Below are 21,761 nucleotides of genomic sequence, written 5' to 3' on the forward strand. Positions count from 1 at the left end.
TCACTGTGCAAATATGTGTGTGAGAAAATTTTAGAGATGGGATCAGCACCTTGTTAGTTATCAGCTGTCTATTGTGGAGGTTCAGGTCAGCAAGCACCACAGTCCAACTAAGATGCCACACTCTGAAGCATCTCAGCATCAGGAATAAGGTCAAGATATGAAGACTAATTGTTTTTGACAATTATCTGGATATTTCTCAAGGGAAGTCTACATAGAGTTGCTCTAAATTTCAGATGATAATAAGAACAAGAAGAGCAAAGGTTTAGTAAATTCTTAATATATGGCTGTTAGTATGCTATTTTTATACAATTATTCTCTTACCTCCTAAAACGACCTTATGGAGTAAGTATATTATTATCTTTTTGCAGAAAGGGAGGTGAGTGCAATGTTTATGTCCCTTCCAAATTCCTATGTTGAAATCCTTACCCCAAATGTGATATTATTAGGAGGGTGGGTCTTTGGGAGGTGATTAGGTCGTGAAGGAGGAGCCCTCAGGAGTGGGATTAATGACCTTATAAAAAAAGATCCCACAGAGATCCCTTGTCCCTTCCATGATATAAAGACAAAATACAAAGACAGCAATCTATGAACCAGGAAGCAGGCTGTTGCCAGACACCAAACCTTTCAGCACCTTGATCTTCCACGTCTAGTGTCCAGAGCAGTGTGAAATAAATGTCTGCATAAGCCTCTCAATCTAAAAAATCTCCCAAGTTTTTGTTAGAGAAATCCAAATAGACTAATGCTTCAAAGCATTAGATGACCTGCCCAGAGCCCCACTGTTAGCAAGTGACAGAACTCAAACTCAGATCTACCTGACTCTAACACCAAAAAGCTTAACTATTAGAGGACATTTACTAATAAAAGTAAATTAATTATATTAGACAAACCAATATTGAGTGTTTACTATGTGGCAGGTATTCTCCGAGCAAGGAGAGTTTATCTATTACATTTCCAAAAAGTAATTAGAATAAAGACAATTATAAGAGGAGAGTAGTAAGTGCCATGTTAGAAATAACTTAGCCCAGAGGCATCCGTGTCAGTTAGGGTCCAATCTGAGAAGTATTAATAATAATAAATTCATTGATTTTGCATTCATTGATGCAGCCATTGATTCATTGATGGAATGATATATGTACATATGCATTGCAAGGAATTGCATACACAGTTGTCAGGGCTTACTAGGCAAATCTGAAATCTGTAGAGCAGACCTTCAGAAGGGCTGGTTGGAATTCTCAAGCATAGGCTGACATTGCTTTTCACAAGTGAAATTACTTGTTTCACAGGGAAGCCCCAGCTCTGCGGTTAAGGTCTTTCAATTGATTGAATCTTTCAATGTCCCACACACATTATCTGGGACAATCTTCTTTACTTAAGGTCAACTGATTATGGACTTTAATCACAGCTAAACAGTACCTTCATAGCAATGCCAAGAATAGTATTTGCTTGAATAACTGAGGACTGTAAGCCAAAACAAATGAATGTATAAAACTGACCATCACACCTAATTCAGAACAGGAGAAGGGGAGTAAGTTATCAAAAAATTTTTGTGGAAAAATGTGTTTCTAAGATGATTCTTAAAGGATAAGCAGGAATTAGTCAGAACCAGAGTGGAATAGAGGAGCTCCAGCTGGCAATGGAAGATATACAGTTTTGAGATCACTAGATTGTAAACCCCATGAGATAATTGAAGGCCAGTGGCTCTTTCCTTCAGCTCTGCTGACCCAACTTCTGGCAGAGAACATGAAACAAAACAATATAGTTGACCTATAAACAGCATGGAGGTCACTGGTGCCAATCTCCTTGCAGTGGAAAATTTGTGTATAACTTTTGATTCTCCCTAAACTTAACTACTAGTAGCCTGCTTTTGACCAGAAGCCTTACTGATAACATAAACAACCCATTAACACATATTTTATGCAAGCTAGAGAGAAGAAATTGTTATTAAGATAATAAGAAAGATAAAATACATTTATAGTACATATATGTAATTGTTTTTATTTTTTTTTGTTTTTTAATTTATTTTAGGGCTGTACCCACAGCCTATGGAGGTTCCCAGGCTAGGGGTCAAATCGGAGCTATAGCCTCTGGCCTACCCAACAGTCACAGCAACACTGGATCTGAGCCGTGTCTTCAACCCCCCCCACAGCTCAAGGCAACACCAGATCCTAAGCCCACTGAGCAAGGCCAGGGATCGAACCCATGTTCTCATGGATGCTAATCAGATTTGTTTCCACTGAACAATGACGGGAACTCCTGCATTTATTTTTTAAATTACACATGTAAATGGCTGAGCAGTTCAAATCCATGTTCTTCAATGGTCAACTCTATTTTCTTGGGAAAAAAAATAAATGGAGTTAAAAAGAACTATCAGGAGAGTTCCCATCGTGGCTCAGTGGAATCTGACTAGCATTTGTGAGGACACAGGTTTGATCCTATGGGTTAAGGATCCGGAATTGCCGTGTGCTGTGGTGTAGGCTGCAGATGCGGTTAGGATCTGGTGTTGCTGTGGCTGTGCCATAGGTCGGCAGCTACAGCTCCGATTTGATCCCTAGCCTGGAGACCTCCAGGGTGTGGCCCTAAAAAGACAAAAAAAGACAAAAAAAGAACAACAACAAAAAAAAGATCTGTGACTTATCCTGGAGGTTATAAAGAATGATGGCTTAAAGTTGGTCTTGGAGGGTAATAATTTCTAAGAGCAGAGATGCTTGGGTGGCATTTGAGAGAGGTTGCCCAGTGACAACTGCTGGCTGTGGCTCCATATCTATGGTTCCTGTAAAACCAGCCACCCCTGCACTCCTAGCCCCTCCACAGCTTCTGACTTAAGTGCCCCTACTTCCAGTTTCCACCACTATACAAATAGGACTGCTACCATTAACTGTTTATCTTAATGCTGTCTTAAAACTCGTGGCTGTTGCACTGCCTACCATGTTCTAGTCCCTGTGCTAGGATTCCAGGTGCTTAACTAGATCTTTACAGTGAGCATGTGAAAAGGTATTATCTCCATCTCACAAGTATGAACCTTGTGGTTCAAGTAGTTAAGGGGTGCTTCTAAGATTATATATGTATGCATTTGTTCCTGTGTGCACGTATTATTTAATGCGTCATTGGATTTCATCAGGATTTCTTATTTCTCCCATTAGAAAAGGACTTTCATCAGTAAGACATGACTTGATCAAGCCCAAGTCATCTAATCCAAGTGAACTTTGTGTCACTTAACTCTTTCTGTCTTAGGTGTCGATTGGCACACCTGGCTTAAAGCTTTCTGGGTCTACCTGCCAAATAGTAGGGTTGTGGTTATAGGCATATAACCTTATATTCCTGGATCTCCCTTCCTAGTTCTGTTAAAGGGGATGTAACACCCTGTCTGTGTCTGTCTCTTTTACTGACTAAATGAGATGGAATCACAACAATTGCTATACCACCAGCACTACCGTTGGTGCTGCTACTCCATTACTTGCAGCAAAACAAAATCCCTTGAGCTTTCTTATGAGCCAGACACTCTTCAAGGTGCTCACACACTGACCTTTGAGGTAAGCCTATGATCCCCATTTTATAGGTGATGAAACCAAAGCAGACAGAAATTAAATAAATAAACTGCTTAAGGGCACACGTTTCAAGTCCTGAGTCAGGATTCCAGGGCTCCCAGTTTGACTTCCTGCCTCCTCTCTTCAATCCCTGGAAGCCTCCCTTAGAAGGTATGATTTTCCCTGAAGGTGAAACAACCCGATGATATTTTCTCTACACTTTTGCATCCTGTTTTCAGGAACAAAAATTCTGCTACATGCCCTCAGAAGAAAAATAGCCATTTTGCACAGTTTGGATGCCTACATTTTAACCTTTGGCCTCAACTAGATTAAAATGGCTATTTGAATTTACTGGCAACAACTTACACTGGTGATTGAGAGGGAACGTGGCAATATTTCTCAGGAAAATGAAAACTGGAACTTGAAAAAATTATTGGGGATATTCTTCAAAGACTCGAGGATCCTTTTTTGTTGTTATTGTTATGTGTTTTTCACAGAGGCTGGCAAAACAGGGATAGTTTATCCCCAATGCTCTCATTTCAAGAAGCACACTCTGATTTGTGAGATAGCAGATATGACTTTTCAGTCTTTTCATCCAAGGATATTACACTGACATCCATGAATGTTCAAGAAGAGGTGAAAAAATGCATGTGTATAGATAGATAGACAGACAGACAGACAGACAGATAGACAGACAGACACACACATTAGGACAAAATCAAAGTTTTCTGAAAATGGAAATCGATCTATTTTAAGATTCCGTGTCAAAGGTAGGCACCTTATCAAAATGCAGAAAAAAGAGTTGGAGTTGGGAAAGTAGAGGGTGAAACTTTTGAAAGATCTCACCAAGCTTGACTAAGGTTCTTACTCTCCAATGAGAGTCATTAACTTCAAATTTATTCAGCTCTAACGAGGCAGTTTTTTTCCCAGTCAATTTCTTCAGTTTGAGCTATATGAAGCATCTCTTGGTAAAATATCTGTGTTTATTTAAAATGTGCCTGTGCTTTCATCTAGTTCCTTCTAGGATTTTACCCTACCAGTATGCACACATTTGTGTTTGAGACTTTAGGTATAAGGATATTCAATGTAGCATGATTTGTAATAGGAACAGCGCAAATCTTTATCAGTTAGGATCTAACAAGATAGCTTCAACACATATCAAACAAAAATTGACAGAATTTGATGGGAAAACTGAGTAATCATCAGATATTTGAAAAAATTAACATACCATAGAGTATGAGCAGTCAAATGATTCAGGCTCCAGATGATCTGAATAACAGAAAAAAACTTGCTCCAATAAACATGCACAGAACACCATACAAAGTGAACACAATCTGTTCAAGCTCAGATGACACCTTTGCCTGACTGTGTAACCTTGCCCAAGATGTAACTAAACATTAAAGAACCAGAGTCCACCAAAGACTTTCTCTAACTGCAATATAATGACACTGGAAGTCAACAAAAAACTGGAACTGAAAAATCCAACAAAGAATTAATATCTGGAATATAAAAGGAACTTATACAAATAAACAACAAAGATAAAATAGCCTAATACAGATGACATGATACTATACATAGAAAACCCTAAGGACTCAACCCCAAAACTCCTTGAACTGATTCATAAATTCAGCAAAGTAGCAGGATATAAGATTAACATGCAGAAGTCAGTTGCATTTCTGTATACCAGCAATGAAACATTAGAAAAGGAATGCAAAAATACAATACCTTTTAAAATTGCACCTCACAAAATCAAATACCTCGGAATACACCTGACCAAGGAGGTAAAGGACCTATATGCTGAGAACTATAAAACTTTAATCAAAGAAATCAAAGAAGATGTAAAGAAATGGAAAGATATTCCATGTTCCTGGGTTGGGAAAATCAATATTGTAAAAATGGCCATACTACCCAAAGCAATCTACAGATTCAATGCAATCCCTATCAAATTACCCAGGACATTTTGCACAGAACTAGAACAAACAATCCAAACATTTATATGGAACCACAAAAGACCCAGAATCGCCAAAGCAATCCTGAGAAACAAAAACCAAGCAGGAGGCAGAACTCTCCCAGACTTCAAGAAATACCACAAAGCCACAGTCATCAAAACAGTGTGGTACTGGTACCAAAACAGACAGACAGACCAATGGAACAGAATAGAGAATCCGGAAATAAACCCTGACACCTATGGTCAATTCATCTTTGACAAGGGAGGCAAGAACATCAAATGGGAAAAAGAAAGTCTATTCAGTAAGCATTGCTGGGAAACCTGGACATCTGCATGCAAAGCAATGAAACTAGAACACACCCTCACACCATGCACAAAAATAAACTCAAAATGGCTGAAAGACTTAAATATATGACAGGACACCATCAAACTTCTAGAAGAAAACATAGGCAAAACACTCTCTGACATCAACATCATGAATATTTTATCAGGTCAGTCTCCCAAAACAATAGAAATTAGAGCAAAAATAAACCCATGGGACCTCATCAAACTGACAAGCTTTTGCACAGCAAAGGAAACCCAAAAGAAAACAAAAAGACAACTTACAGAATGGGAGAAAATAGTTTCAAATGATGCAACCGACAAGGGCTTCATCTCTAGAATATATAAACAACTTATACAACCCAACAGCAAAAAAGCCAATCAATCAATGGAAAAATGGGCAAAAGACCTGAACAGACATTTCTCCAAGGAATTTATACAGATGGCCAGCAAACACATGAAAAAATGCTCAACACCGCTGATTATAAGAGAAATGCAAATCAAAACTACCATGAGATACCACCTCACACCAGTCAGAATGGCCATCATTAATAAATCCACAAATAACAAGTGCTGGAGGGGTTGTGGAGAAAAGGGAACCCTCCTACACTGTTGGTGGGAATGTAAACTGGTACAGCCACTATGGAGAACAGTTTGGAGATACCTTAGAAATCTATACATAGAACTTCCATATGACCCTGCAATCCTACTCTTGGGCATCTATCTGGACAAAACTCTACTTAAAAGAGACACGTGCACCCGCATGTTCATTGCAGCACTATTCACAATAGCCAGGACATGGAAAAAACCCAAATGTCCATCGACAGATGATTGGATTCGGAAGAGGTGGTATATATACACAATGGAATACTACTCAGCCATAAAAAAGAATGACATAATGCCATTTGCAGCAACATGGATGGAACTAGAGAATCTCATACTGAGTGAAATGAGCCAGAAAGACAAAGACAAATACCATATGATATCACTTATAACTGGAATCTAATATCCAGCACAAATGAACATCTCCTCGGAAAAGAAAATCATGGACTTGGAGAAGAGACTTGTGGCTGCCTGATGGGAGGGGGAGGGAGTGGGAGGGATCGGGAGCTTGGGCTTATCAGACACAACTTAGAATAGATTTACAAGGAGATCCTGCTGAATAGCGTTGAGAACTATGTCCAGATACTCATGTTGCAACAGAAGAAAGGGTGGGGGAAAAAATGTAATTGTAATGTATACATGTAAGGATAACCTGACCCCCTTGCTGTACAGTGGGAAAATAAAAAAATATATATATTAAAAAAAAATAGCCTAATACATAAATGGACAAAGAACATAAACATGAAATTCTCAGAAAAGGAACCCAAATAATTATATGAAAGAAATGCTTGGCCATATTACTAATAAGGAAAATTAAAATAGTAATAAGATACCATTTCAGAGATTGACATATTTTAGTAAATTTGATAAAGCCAAGTGTTTGCAAAGATGGTGGGGCCACTGGGGGAAAGGATGCATTCATGATTGGTGGATGCTCACTGATTCAATAAGAAGGGCATGGCTAAGTGAGTTCTGGTTGTGGCTCAGTGGGTTATGAACCCAACTAGTATCCCTGAGGATGTGGGTTTGATCCCTGGTCTCACTCAGTGGGCTAAGGATTCGGTGTTGCCCTGAGCTGTGGTGTAGGTCGCATACATGGCTTGGATCCTGCGTCACAATGGCTGTGGTATAGGCTGGCAGCTGTTGCTCCGATTCAACCCCTCACCTGGGAACTTCCATATGCTGCAGGTGTGGCCCTAAAAAGACCAAAAAAAAAAAAAAAAAAGAAGAAGAAGAAGAAGAAAAGAAGGGCACATACACTCTTTCTGACCAGCAATAATACATGAAATTTCTATCTGAGAAAATGGCTCCCTCTTTTATGAGCTCCATGTAGAAGAGCTCACCATGGCACTACTGATAATAGTAAAAGCATGGAAACAACATAACTGTCCCACAGAAGGGGAATGCTATGTCTATGCAATGGAGGACATTAAAAATGCTTTAAAAATGAATCTAATTCAGTATCTTGTAATAACCTATAATGGAAAAGAATCTGAAATATATATATCTGGATCACTTTGCTGGAAACCCTAAACACTGTAAATAAACTATAGTTCAATTAAAAAAATAAGATAAAGAGTTCCCGTCGTGGCTCAGTGGTTAATGAATCCGACTAGGAACCATGAGGTTGCAGGTTTGATACCCGGCCTTGCTCAGTGGGTTAAGGAGGCATTGCCATGAGCTGTGGTGTAGGTCGCAGATGCGGCTCGGATCCTGTGTTGCTGTGGCTCTGGCGTAGGCTGGCGGCCACAGCTCCGATTCAACCCCTAGCCTGGGAACCTCCATATGCCGTGGGAGCGGCTCTAGAAAAGGCAAAAAGACAAAATAAATAAATAAATAAATAAAGATAAAAGAAAAAGAAATGAATCAGATATTTACATGCACTGAACACACCTAAAAACATACTATTGTATAGAAAAGAAAATTACAAAATATGTAGATTATGAAACCATTTATGTGAAGCTTAAAACAAGAAGTTATTCTTATCCAGTAAAAGCTTATTCCTATCAACACATAGGGTCAGTAAAAGTTTTTTTAAAAAATACAGGAAAATAATGCATCTCAACTTGAGGAAATTAGTAATATCTGGAGAGGAAATGAGGAATTAATGATGAATTTTTTGTAGCTATAAAGTTTTTCATTCTTCCTTTCTTTCCCATCCCCTGGGCCACCCTTCCCCTCTCCCTCCTGCCTTCTTGTTCTTCTTTCCTTTTCAGAAGAATTCCTAAGCAAATGGGGCACAATTTTGATATGTAATTTTTTATGTGGCTGATGAACACCCAGATTTTGGTTATACGCCTTTCCATATTTTTCTCTGTTTTCATTATATAATAATTAGGAATAAAATATCTTTAAAAAGTATCGGCTGACCCTAAGGCTCTCTTCTGTTCACATTTTCCCAGCCCTGAGGTAGTTCCCTGCTGGACTACCTTAGCAAGCAAGACCCTGGCCTCCCATGAGATTTAGCTGGCATATTGCTTCTGGAATATTCCTAAAAATACTGTGAAGCAGGATAAACAAGCATCAGTGAGTTCTCATCATCATTTTATAGATGAAGGAAGAGAGACCTTTTGCCCAAGTCCTTATAGGCAGAAATAAGACTTAAATCACTGGGCGCCCAGTCCAGGGCTCATTTTGTCATTATACATTGCCTTAGATTAGGTCATGTCTTTTTTGCCTTGAAAAATAGTTCAATATCATTGTATATCATATAAAACATGATGAGTAGCAGAGCAGATATATTTCACGTCTTCTGTCAAATCAGATTAATTAGTAATTACAGTCTGTACTGTGAGTTTCTGGTTTTCATTGGGGATCAGCAGAAACTGGGTCCTGATTATACCTCAAGGGTTGGAAATATATTAGCTCATGCCTCAGATTTATATCCAGGACAGTAACAGCCACATGGAAGCTACTTATTTAATGATGATTCTTCATTGCTTAAATGCAAGATGTGTTTGTGTTTTCTTTTCTACGTGTTCAGACAGAAACACGCACTTGACTAGCATGCCTTTTGCCTCCTGTCTGATCTGTTTCAAGCTTTGGACTGTGGAGCTTTACCTAGATAGTCATAAATGTTATCCCACAGAGGATCTCAGAGCCTTGCTATGCTGGGTGACTCGCCCCATGTTATGCAATTCAGTGGAATCTGTACTGATTCCATTGCAATTTCTCCAAATCCAAGAATGCCATTCTCTCCCTGAGAAGTGCTTACATAATCCACGTCAGATTGCAAATGTGTAGGTGACTCACAAGTGTTCCTCAGTGGCTTGAAATCTCACCTCTCGCTGTACCAGCCATTTAACGCAGAGCAACTGCAGTCGGCCAAATTAAGTTGAGACATTCCCGTTGCATTTTTCAACCAACTGCAATTTATCTTCCCCTCCCTGAATATTCTCCGAGTATTAACCTAACAGAGTCAGTTAGAGCTCTCAGGACATGTTTCTTTTAAAGGTTTGTGTACGGAGAGGCTCTTGAAGTCTTGGCTCCAGCCAGTCATAGGAGTGTATGCCTTTGTCGGAGAGAATTCTGCACCCCATTCCTCTGTGAATCGCTGAGATTCAGAGCCAAGGCAGGTGACGAGGCTGGCCCTGGATGCCACCCAGGGAGGAGAGTGCCTCTCGAAACCTTCTCCCAGTCAGGAGGCCCTTTTCCTTCTCACTCCTCAGCATAAACTCTGGGGTGTGAAGTCTCACTCTGTTTTCATATCCATCAACTCTCTCGCCAACTATTTCCATGATCACTGCTCAGCCCAGATTGGCCGAATGATCTCTTGCAGCAAAATGAATAGGACTGAGGACCATACAAAGCTCGTAGGAAAGGATTAGGATGTCTTTCTACAGAAAACATCTCACGGAGAAAAAAACGGTACTGTCTTTTTCCTTCTTGTGATGAAAGTTGGGTTAATAAACCACCATTCCTAGATTCTACAGAAAAATGAAGAAATTACAGTAATTCCTTATATTTAGAACATTCCATAGTCCAAACCGGCTCAAAGCTTTTAACAAATTTTTCTCAACCTCAAATCCCCCATGCCTTCATGAAGGCTTCTTAAACCATGTGTTCAGTGATTATACTCCTTTATTGGTTATTCCCTTATTCTCATACTCCTGAAACTAACTGGCCTACAGAGAGTAAACCTTTTACATTGGAAACGGTTTGTTTCTATTTATTCTTGAGTATTGATCTTTCTGTTTCCTTGGCCTTTAGGATTCTTCCTCTATGTTTTATTTTTAATGTTCTTCTCTAAGAACATCCTACTGACACCTGCCTTAGAAGGCAAGCTCCAAGAAATGAAGAGAAATGGCCTCAATATTTACACTTCAAAGACCTAAGCTTGAGTCCCAGTTTTGTCACATTATTATTGGACCATAAGTAAATGAATTTATCTTTCTGGATCCTAGTTTTCTCATCTGTAAAAGGAAGTAGTTATGCCCTTTCCAGTGACAACATTTTATGGCCTGATAGCAAGGAAGACTCAATGAGCCCCATCTCTGTCTACACCTTTCTCTCATGAATTCAGACTCCTTTGTTCTCATGGATGCTCCTCTTCCTTGCCCATCAATCTGACTTCCTGATTTTCCCTTCAGCCAGAATCAGTTGTATTAAGGGTTAAAATATTTTCATTTATTTTTCCTGGTACAGATTGGATAAAATAATATTTTCCTCAGTGAAGTGAATAGAAATGGTTTAATTTGACTACTTGATTGTGTTACTGAATAGCACTGAAATTCTTTAACTCTCTTGGGGTGGAGGATAACATAGCATTGCCATATGGTGTTCACACTATTTTACCCCTGATTATTCCTGCAAAAGTGCAATGGAGCTTGGTGTTCTGTATCCATATTTTGAGATATTTTTGCAGACTGAAGTTATGACTGAAGACTTCTTTATTGCCTTTGGACTGTAGCTACTAAAAATGGCTAAATAAAACAATGAAAGTTTAAAATAAATTTAAAATTTACTTTTTGCGGGTCATATTTTCCCTATAAATCTTTCTCATACTTTTATTTTTTTTCCTCATACTTTTAAATCAGCTATGCTCTTTCTGAAAGGCCATTGACTCATACTGTTTTATAAAATACGTTCTTGTTGGCTTTGAAGCATAGGCAGGGTTCTTGTCTTTGAAAAAGGGGACATGGTTGGCTTTTATCTTTTCTCTCCCCTTTCTCTCTTGCCTGGCCCTGAAGTTGGGGTTGGAGCTGGGGGAGAAAAGAGCAAAAGTGCTCCAGGGTTTTTGCTGACTTGGCAAAGGCTTGATAAAATAGTTCTATGCGTTTGGGACCTAGCAGGTATGGAATAGCGATCTTTTGGGGATGCTTTCATGAGGTGTTGAGAGGCTGCCCTCCTGGGTTTTGGATGCGGACAGTTGTGTTTTCCTCTGGATGCTGATGCCTTTGGAAGTCCCAGCCACAGAGACCTCTCTCTATGGGACCCTGCTTGCCCTACAAGCAGTCCTCTTGAGGAGAAGACAGCTTACCGGACACTGGCTCTCTTTGTCACATGACCCACATTTGTTCTATGGGAAATGTTCTCATGTCTTCTGCCTTATGCCCAAGTCACTTCTCCTTCAGTAAGCAGCCACCTGGATCACCTCTCTCACCTTCTGGATTTCTCACACTTGGATCATATATATCTGCACTGCTTTCCAGACTCAAAATTACACATATTAAACTCCATGAAGGTTCCATTGAAGCCTTTCAGTTTTAGGCTGGAAAGGAAGAAGGCTGAGCCCCTCTACCTTTCTTAGGTGCAGGTGTGTGTGTGTGGGGGGGGGGCATATCTGAGCAACAGATTCACCACCCCATTGGTTCTCTGCAAAGAACCTGTCTCACAAATTCCTTTCTATGCCCCTCTTTTATCCTCAGTATGAGATAATCGATCCAAAATACCTGCAATCAGTTATGAAAGGGTGGCTTTGAAGATTTCTGCAAGAGGGACTATCCTACACTAGACTCAGAGATATTTGACACCTGCTGTATTTCTGCCTATCAGCAGAAACTTCAAGTTTAATGTCATATTAAAAAAGCTTTCACAAATTTGACAAGAAACCACATTTTAAAATGAACATCTTTCCTCACAATCTTTTAAGAAGACTGCACATCCTCCCAGTACTTACGCTTTTTGAGAACCCTTTGGTAACTAATACCAGATCCCCAAAGATAAAAATGAGAAAATCCTTCATTTATTAAGTACTTTTTTTCTTTTTTGGCTGCCCCTCATCATGTGGAGTTCCAGGGCCAGGGATAAGATCTGAGTTGCAGTTGTGACCTATACCTTAGAGGCTACAATGTTGGATCCTTTAACCTGCTGTGCTGGGCCAGGGATTGAACCTGTGTCCTGGTGCTGCAGAGACACCGCCAATCCCATTGCACCACAGCAGGGAACTCCTAATATTTTCTTATGATACACTAGAATTCATTTTACAGATATCTCTTGAGTGCCTATTCTATGACTCTTTGCTGTGTGCTTGTTCAAAAATGAGTGTGATAGAGCCTTTTTTTCTCAGAGAGTTTGTAAACTAACAGGGAACACAGGTAAGTATAATACTCTGTATGAAGTGTTGTGTTAGCAACTACATATAGAATCTCACAAAGACACAGAAGAGAAGCACCCCAAATCACCTGTGGGATGTTGGAAGACACCCTGGAAGAAATGGTACAAAGAATGAGCCTGAGGTTGAGTAGAATACAGCCAAGAGGACAGAAATTAGGAGGGTTCCCAGAACACATGAAAAGACCCCAAGATGTTACAAGATGAATTCATGAACTCAGAATTGTAGAATAACTCCAATTGGAGAGTATGATTCAAAAGTGGCAAAAGATAATGCGAGAGATACGACAGCGCTAGATAACAATGGATTTTTAAAAAATAAAATTAAAAAAACTGAATTTTACTTATTAGGAAAACGGGAATTATGTTAGGTGCTGAGAACACAAAGATAAATAAAGCAAAGGTCCATAACTATGAAAGATTCAGAGTATAGTGGCTATCTTTATTTGCATATGTACTTTGTAATTATCACATTTTTTGTATTTTTTTTTTACTTAGCTATTATAATAAAACTATGATAAATGTGTTATTCTCTTACACAGATGACTAAAATGGCCTTACTGGTGTTAGGAGAAGTGCCCAAAGTCACACGATATTTGTGGTATAGCTAGATTTTGTGTGTGTGTGTGTGTGTGTGTGTGTGTGTGTGTTTTAGGGCTGCACATGGAGGTTCCCAGGCTAGGGGTCTAATCAGAGCTACAGCGGAGGCTGGCCTACACCACAGCCACAGCAATGCCAGATCCGAGCCACGTCTGTGACCTGCACCACAGCTCACAGCAGCGCTGGATCCTTAACCCACTGAGTGAGGCCAGGGATAGAACCAGCAACCTAATGGTTCCTAGTTGGATTTGGTTCCACTGCACCATGACGGGAACTCCACAGCTACATTTTTGATTCTGTATCTTTTATTGTGCTGTAGTTTATGGATACTTGAAAAACTCTAGAATGAAATTCACAAAAAAGTGAGCTATGTCTGTTCTCAATTAATGCATTTTATTCCCTTCCTTTCTAGCTACATACAGATTTTTCAACAACTTTATCCTATACTTACACTAAAATATCTCACCATAAGGAAGTCCATGTTCAAGTTCACTGCTTGGCATCCAACTTAATACATACCCGCCCATTAATTCTAAGGAGCAAGTAACTCTACTTGATAGACGGATGGATGACTGGATGGATGAATGGATAGATAGATAGAGGATGGACGAATGGATAGATAGATAGATAGAGATAGATAGGCTTTAAGACTATTTATGAAATTCTTACTTCAAGATGCATAAGCCCAGTTCCCTGTTCCTTTTTTTTTTTTTAATCTTTTTGCCTTTTCTAGGGCCGCTCCCTCGGCATATGGAGGTTCCCAGGCCAGGGGTCTAATCAGAGCTGTAGATGCCGGCCTATGCCAGAGCCACAGCAACATGAGATCCAAGCTGCATCTGCAACCTACACCACAGCTCATGGCAATGCCGGGTCCTTAACACACTGAGCAAGGCCAGGGACCGAACCTGCAACCTCATGGTTCCTAGTCGGATTCGTTAACCACTGTGCCACGAAGGGAACTCCTCCCTGTTCCTTTTAAACTTCAAATTTTCATTATTAAAAAGAAAACAAAATGAAATCAAAGGCTAATAACTTTGCTAAAATGACATTTAAGACCTACAGTTTGAGAGAGAATGGATTCTAGACGAAGACATTACGTTTTCTGGGTAAAGAGGAAAATAATGATTTCAACTTTTACCTTGAAGATATGGTGTCTTTCTACCATGTTTCATATTTTTTACCTTCTCATAACCTTGTTAATTTCTTTCTGAAAATTAAGGACTGAATCTCCTTTTTCTGCATGTCCACAGCTGGCTACTGCACTGTAAGCTCTACTAGATTTATGCCGGGACAATATTAATAACAAAAGCCAGGCCAAAGGGTGTTATCCATGTGTCAATCTGAGGTAGACCCAGAATTACTGAAGAGTAGAACAGCAGAGTTGCTACCTATCTGGTATCACCCAGAGTTTATTAAATTTGGTCTTCTTTCTCTCTCTCTCTCTTTTTTTTGTTTCTTTTTAGGGTTGCACCTGAAGCATATGGAAGTTCTCTGGCTAGGGGTCAAACTGCAGCTGCAGCTGCTGGCCAATGCCACAGCAACACTGGATCTGAGCCGCATCTCTGACCTATGTACAACTTGCAGTGATGCCAGATGCCTAAGCCACTGAATGAGGTCAGGGATGGAACCTGTATCCTCATGGACACTGTGTTGGAGTCTCAACCCGCTGAGCCACAACGGGAACTCCATTTTTTCCCCCAGCAAAAAGGAGAATCTATTGGAAGAGCAGAGAGGATCTGGCTTCATGGATCACTAGAACCAAACTTGAAGTCCCAGAGACCTTCCCTCTCCATCACCGAGATCTGCTTCCAAAAATCCATGACCAAGGAAGTCTTGATTGAGAGTAATCATAATGTTAATTTTAAACATTTTTTAATATTAGAGACAATTTTTTTGGAGCAGTTTTATGTTCACAGCAAAATTGAGAGGAAGGCACACATATTTCCATTATACTCCCCTTGCCCCCAAACATGAACAGGCTCTCCCATTACCAACATCACCCATCAGAGAAAGACATTTGTTATAGTTGATGAACCTACATTGACACATCATAATCATCCAAAATCCATAATTAACATTACAGTTCATTCTTGGTGTTCTACATTCTATTGGCTTGGACAAATGCATAATGAGATTTTTCCATCATTTTAGTCTCATAGAGAATATTTCCACTGCCCTAAAAATCCTGTGTGCTACATCACTCTGATTATTCTCAGCTTGCAGGTACAAACATGGGGTGTCTGGCTCGAAGCCCAAAATCTTCAACTCAACACCTTAGCGTTTCTCTCAGACTCAGCTTGAAAAATAGCAGGAAAACTCCCTGAGAGTCCTGTTGACCTATTACTGCGCCAAAAGTTTGCATGGAAAGTCTAACAAAAATATGTGTTTCCTTTGAACACCTGTGGTGGGACTGTCAAGAAAGCATCATATAGTCATAAATGAGGAGGAATTCAGGCCCAACAAAACTGCGGAGTCCACTCCACTCCCTGCATTCATGTGGGTTAGTTGTCTGACATCTGCTTAAATGCTTCAATGATGGAAAAACCATTACCTCCAGGTATACATATTCTGTGTGTTAATTCTGAAAACTTCCCTTTGTGCTTTATGTCAGCTAGAAGATGCTGTTTCATTAACTGGAACACGTATCAAGCTTAGAATCCCTTGCTTTCTTAAGATCCTTAAAATGACAAATCAAACTCTAAGAGCAGCAGGACTGAGATATTTGGAGGCCCCTTATGGTGCATTTGCTGCCAGAGGAACCGCCAATGAAAAGACCAAGGGCATAGTATTTCTAAACACTTGAACTCCAAAGAATTTTGTAAGAACTTCATCTTATCATTTTTCTTTTCTAAATAAAGGCCCATGGTCAAGTAATTAAGCTACCTTGTTTTAAACAAATAGAGGAAGAAAATAGAATTGATTTGATTCTTCATGAATGTTAGGTTGCATGTTGTGGATGTAGCAAAGGGCTCTGAGTACCCTTCTGTCAAGAAAATTGGCATGACTCCCCACTCTGGGTGCGGGGCAGAGAGCACAGGTGCACGGGTAAGCCGCCACTAATGAGCATGAGGAGAGACATGGGCGGGATGGAGTGACATTGTGAGCTTGCCCTTCCGAGCATGTCTGTGGTCTTGATTCCTTGATATTCCATCAAAAGCAGGATGCTTCTCAGAGTTCCTGTTGTAGCTCAGTGGGTTATGAACCTGACTGGTATCCATGAGAATGCAGGTTAGATCCCTGGCCTCGCTCATTGAACCCAATCTGGTATTGCCCCAAGCTGTGGTGTAGGTCTGCTTTGCTGTGGCTGTGGTTGTGGCGTAGGCAGGTAGCTGAGCTCCAATTTGACTCCTAGCCTGGGAACTTCCATATGCTGCAGGTGCAGCCCTAAAAAGAAAAAAAAAAAAAAAAGCCGGATGCTTCTCTGTGTGTTTACACAGGGTCAGAAATAGGAAAAATGGTAAAGTGAGGTTTTGGGGTTTTTTTTAGCTGTAGCCTTAGGAAAGCTCTAGACAAGGGTTGAAATATCTGGATTTAAGCCCTGATTTTGATAGTTCTTTCTCTATTGAGTGATTATGATATGCTAGACATTGTTCAAAATGCAATTATGTAATTATATAGCTAGTTACCTATAATAACAAATGTAATCCATCCTCAAAAAAACCTTTGAACATATGGTTATTATTTTTCTCCAGTTTACAGATGAGGAAACAGACACAGAGAAAGAAGTACTTGCCCAAATCACAAATCTAGTAAGTAGTGGAGTCAGGATTCCTCCTCCGCTGGTGTGACTCTAGCCCCTCACACTCAGCTCTGTGCTGTTTTCAATAGCTTCTTTTTATTGAACACTTCATGAGAGATGCCGTTTTATGTGCTTTGCATGTTATTTAATTTTCACCACGATCCTAATTAAAACATACCTCTAACTGTGTGGGTGCAATGACATAACAGTTCATCAGAGTGAAAAAGAAGGGAATGCAAGACTTTATTATATTTAGTAATACTTTTCTAAAAATTTTTCTCTTTAAATGATTTTTATTTTTTCCATTAGAGCTGGCTGACAGTGTTCTGTCAGTTTTCTACTGTACAGCAGAGTGACCCAGTCACGCACACACATACACATTCCTTTTCTCATACCATCCTCCCTCACGCTCCATCATAAGTGACTACGTATAGTTTCCAGTGCCACACAGCAGGATAAAGAGATATTTGCACACCCATATTCATGGCAACACTATTCACATTGAAGATGAAACAACCAGAGTATCCATGGCTGGATGAATGGATAAACAAAACACTGTATATCCATACAATGAAATATTATTCAGCCTTAAGAAAAAAGGAAATTCTTACACAGGCTACAACACGGATGGAACTTAAGGACATTATGCTTAGTGAAATAAGCCCATCACAAAAAGACAAATACTGTACGATTCCACTTACATAAAGTACCTGGAGCAGTCAAATTCACAGAGACATAAAGTAAAATGGTGGTTGTCAGGGGCTGGCATTGGGGGGGGTGGTTGTCAGGGAGGAAATAGGAAGGATTTTTTTTGTTTTTTTGTTCATTTGTTTTTTATTGTTATTTCCCCAATATAATTTTTTTTTGCTACTGTACAGCCTGGTGACCCAGTTACACATACATGTATACACTCTTTAGAGAAAATTTATGGAGTAATATTTATATACCTAACTTATACAACTAAGATTTTATATTGTATATTTTATAGAAAATATACCATTTTTGTGATTTTACAATTTTACATATAGTATTACAAAATATTTTAAAGTAATATATGGGAGTTCCAGCTGTGGCACAACCAAATCAGTGGTGTCTCTATAGAGCCAGGATGCAGGTTTGACCTCCAACCCTGCACAGCAGGTTAAAGGATCTGGTGTTGCTGCAGCTCTGCGTAGGTCACAACTGAGACCTATGCAGATCTGATCCCTGGCCCAGGAACACCATATGCTGTGGGGTGGCCAAAAAAGGGAAAAAAAAAAAATATATATATATATATGTATGAAGTACAAAACCATATAATAATTAGGTTATATTATTACTGCTTTTGTTTAACCAATTTTTTTTTTTCTGGGTGTAGGATGGGGTGAGACCTAGGGCAGGATGAGGACTACCCTTGTGCTGATTTGAATACGCACCTTACCGGATACTAAGGAGGGGCTACCACTTGAAGAAAGAGGAAGAGACAGTCTTTTGCCACCTGCACTCCCCTTGGATGATAAAACTACTCCACCGGATCCTGGAGGGGAAAGCCTCCTTGCCGGCCTGCTTGCATCTCTCACAAGCATCCTGTCTTAATGAAATCTATTTCTTGCCTATCACTTTGTCTCTCACTGAATTCCTTCTGCGCGGGGGCATGAAGAACTTGAACCTCAGACACCAGGTGAATGCTTCTAATTTAAAACTGTGGGTTTAAGTCCCAGTCTGGGTTTTGGCTGAGTTCAAGTCCGGGCACACGGGTTCAAGTCCCAATCTGGGAACTGGCTAGATTTAGGCCATTACTGCTGTCAGTTTCACTATCACAAACAGATACCTACTATCTGAGGAATATTATAATATTCCTGATATCAAATATTTATGTCTTCTCTTAGTTTCTTGACCAATCATACTATAAGATTGTATGTTTTATGTTGTTTAAATAATAAATTTTGTTTATAGTGATTTTTCATTTCATGAATTTGTCCACTTCTCATTATATTCATTCTTTTGCCTACTTTTGTTTTTTATTATGTTACTCTTTATAAGATGAATGATAATTTCATTAGTTTTCAGATATTCTTTTTTGCAAAGTATGCAATGAATATTACATATTCCCATCTTGGTATTTTGTTATCTATATTCCACAAAACTTGGTATGTAATGTTTTCACTTTATTTTCAGTTATAAATATTTTCTAGTATCCATCATAATGTTTGATTAATCAATTATCTGAAAGCATGGACTGCATATATTTTTAAACACACCATGTTTCTAATTATTAATATTTTAATACTTATTTTCTAATGTTAACACATTGTCAGAAAACTGAGCTTAAGAGAGAGTTTTCTGCATGCAAATCCCCAATCAGTTAAGTCAGTTTTTCCCAGCAAAGAAAAAGGGACTCAAGAGATGCCACAAATGTTACAATAACAATTGATCTGTGCAGGGAAGAGATCTTTTGAAATAGGGAGAAGCATTCCCCAAGACTCAAGTTTAAATGAACAATTCTACAACTGCATGTGAAATCTACATTTTTTTCACCGCTTTCTGTTTCTTTAGAGAGGGAGAATGGGTGAAGACAGAGATGAAACAGGCAAACTATTTCTGTTCAGATTTTTAAAATTCTCAGTGTGTGGATATGAAAGCATGTTGGTGGCACATATGAATAGAAATTTCTCTTAATGGGCATTTCTTTTTCTCCCCACCATCTCTCTGCTAGAATGCTACCCTGTCACCTACAAGAAAACACGAGCTGATAAAAACTGCATCAGCACTTGGAGGAAGAATGAGAATTTCCAGCTGCAAAAAAAGAAAATGATGAAGGTGAATACAATTTTGAATTTTATGGAAAAGATGGCTTGTCCTTTATTGTTTTTATATCAGCTTGCTATTGGAAGAGAACATACCAGTCAGCCCTTAAATCTACTGTCTTTTCCAAACCAACGCTGTGATGCAGAGATGGGAGCGGCAGTTCCACAAGGGTAGACAGTGGTTTCTTTACATTTACACAAGGCTAGGTGGACTGCATGCTTTCAAAGCCACTTTTGCACTTCACTCTCTCACCTCCCAAAACCTAACTTAAGTGGAACAAGTGTGTGTATGTGAGTAAACACACCTAGGATGTTAGAGCATCAAAAAGTCTAAAGAATGGTGGCGTGGAGTTCAAGCTCACAATACTTGCATGAACTAGGACAACAGATGCATTTTTCTGTGCTTTAGTTTCCTATTTTTAAAATGGGAACGGTGGTAATGGTAGTACACAACTTAGTTGTTGCGAAGTTCAGGTGAAATATCCTATTAAAAACACTTGGGGTTGCCATGTGGCTCAGCAGGTTAAGTGTCTGGCATCGTCACTGCAACAGCTGGGGATTCCTGGATTCCTGGCACAGAGAACTTGCGTGTGCCTCAGCTGCAGGAAAAAAAAAAAAAAAAAAACTTAACAGAACATCTGTTTAAGTGTTTAAGAATTGTTAATATGAGAGTAGTATCTTTATTTATAATCACACTGGAAGAAGCACTCAGGGTCATGGACCCTTATTTAAATATCGATTCCATGTGCAATGTGGAAGGCTAAAATAAGAGCACGTGATTGGGTAAAATGAAAGGATGTTTTTTGATCATGTCCACACTATTTTGGCACCACTCAATTTGCCTAAGGGAAGCCATCAGGAGGTAAACTTATATCGTTTTCCAGACTCAGTTCTCCAAAGGTATTCTTTGGCACCTCAGATAATGAATTTTGTCACTCGAACCAATGAATTTTGTCACTTTGGAACCACAATTACTCAAATATATAGATTCCTGAACAAAACTTTCAGGACTTATATTTAATTTCTCACAGAACTTGAAAGCTAAGAGATCATATTACTTGTAACTATTGCATATGAAGAAACTGAGGAACAGACAATACTCTTGAAAATCTAGATTAAATGATACCATCTTTCTGAACAAAATCACTTAGTACTCTAACTTAGCATGAAGCACACTTTAGCAAGATTTACATGAACCGAAATGCTTTGGTTTGGGTTGATTCTCATAGACTAATGCTTCCATATTCCCTACCTTTTACTTTATTTCACTCACCTTACCTCTGATCCTGCTAAAATACTTTTCCTATTGCCCAGAATTTATCACCTTTTCCCCTCAACTGCCCCTCATTACCTGTTCATGTAGATAAATTCCACTCATTCTCAATATCTCGGTTTAAATATCACCTTGTGAGAGAAGCCATCTTTGATATCTGAGGCAGGATTGCGTCCCTGTTGATACATGCTCCACTGGCTATCATGAAACTAACACTTTCCTCTGCATTATGGCCTTTCTGACGACATGCCCTATGCAAAACCAAAAATTGTGATACATCTGAAACTGTCCTATTTGTTTAGCATTCTATTTCCATTGCTTAGCAGGCACTTAATAGAATAGCTGAATGAATACACAAATAATCCCATAATTATGATTTTGCTTATTGCCCAAATCACATTATTGATACCAATGA

The sequence above is a fragment of the Phacochoerus africanus genome, chromosome 10 (assembly GCF_016906955.1).
Source record: "Phacochoerus africanus isolate WHEZ1 chromosome 10, ROS_Pafr_v1, whole genome shotgun sequence".
In the NCBI taxonomy this organism is placed as follows: Eukaryota; Metazoa; Chordata; class Mammalia; order Artiodactyla; family Suidae; genus Phacochoerus; species Phacochoerus africanus.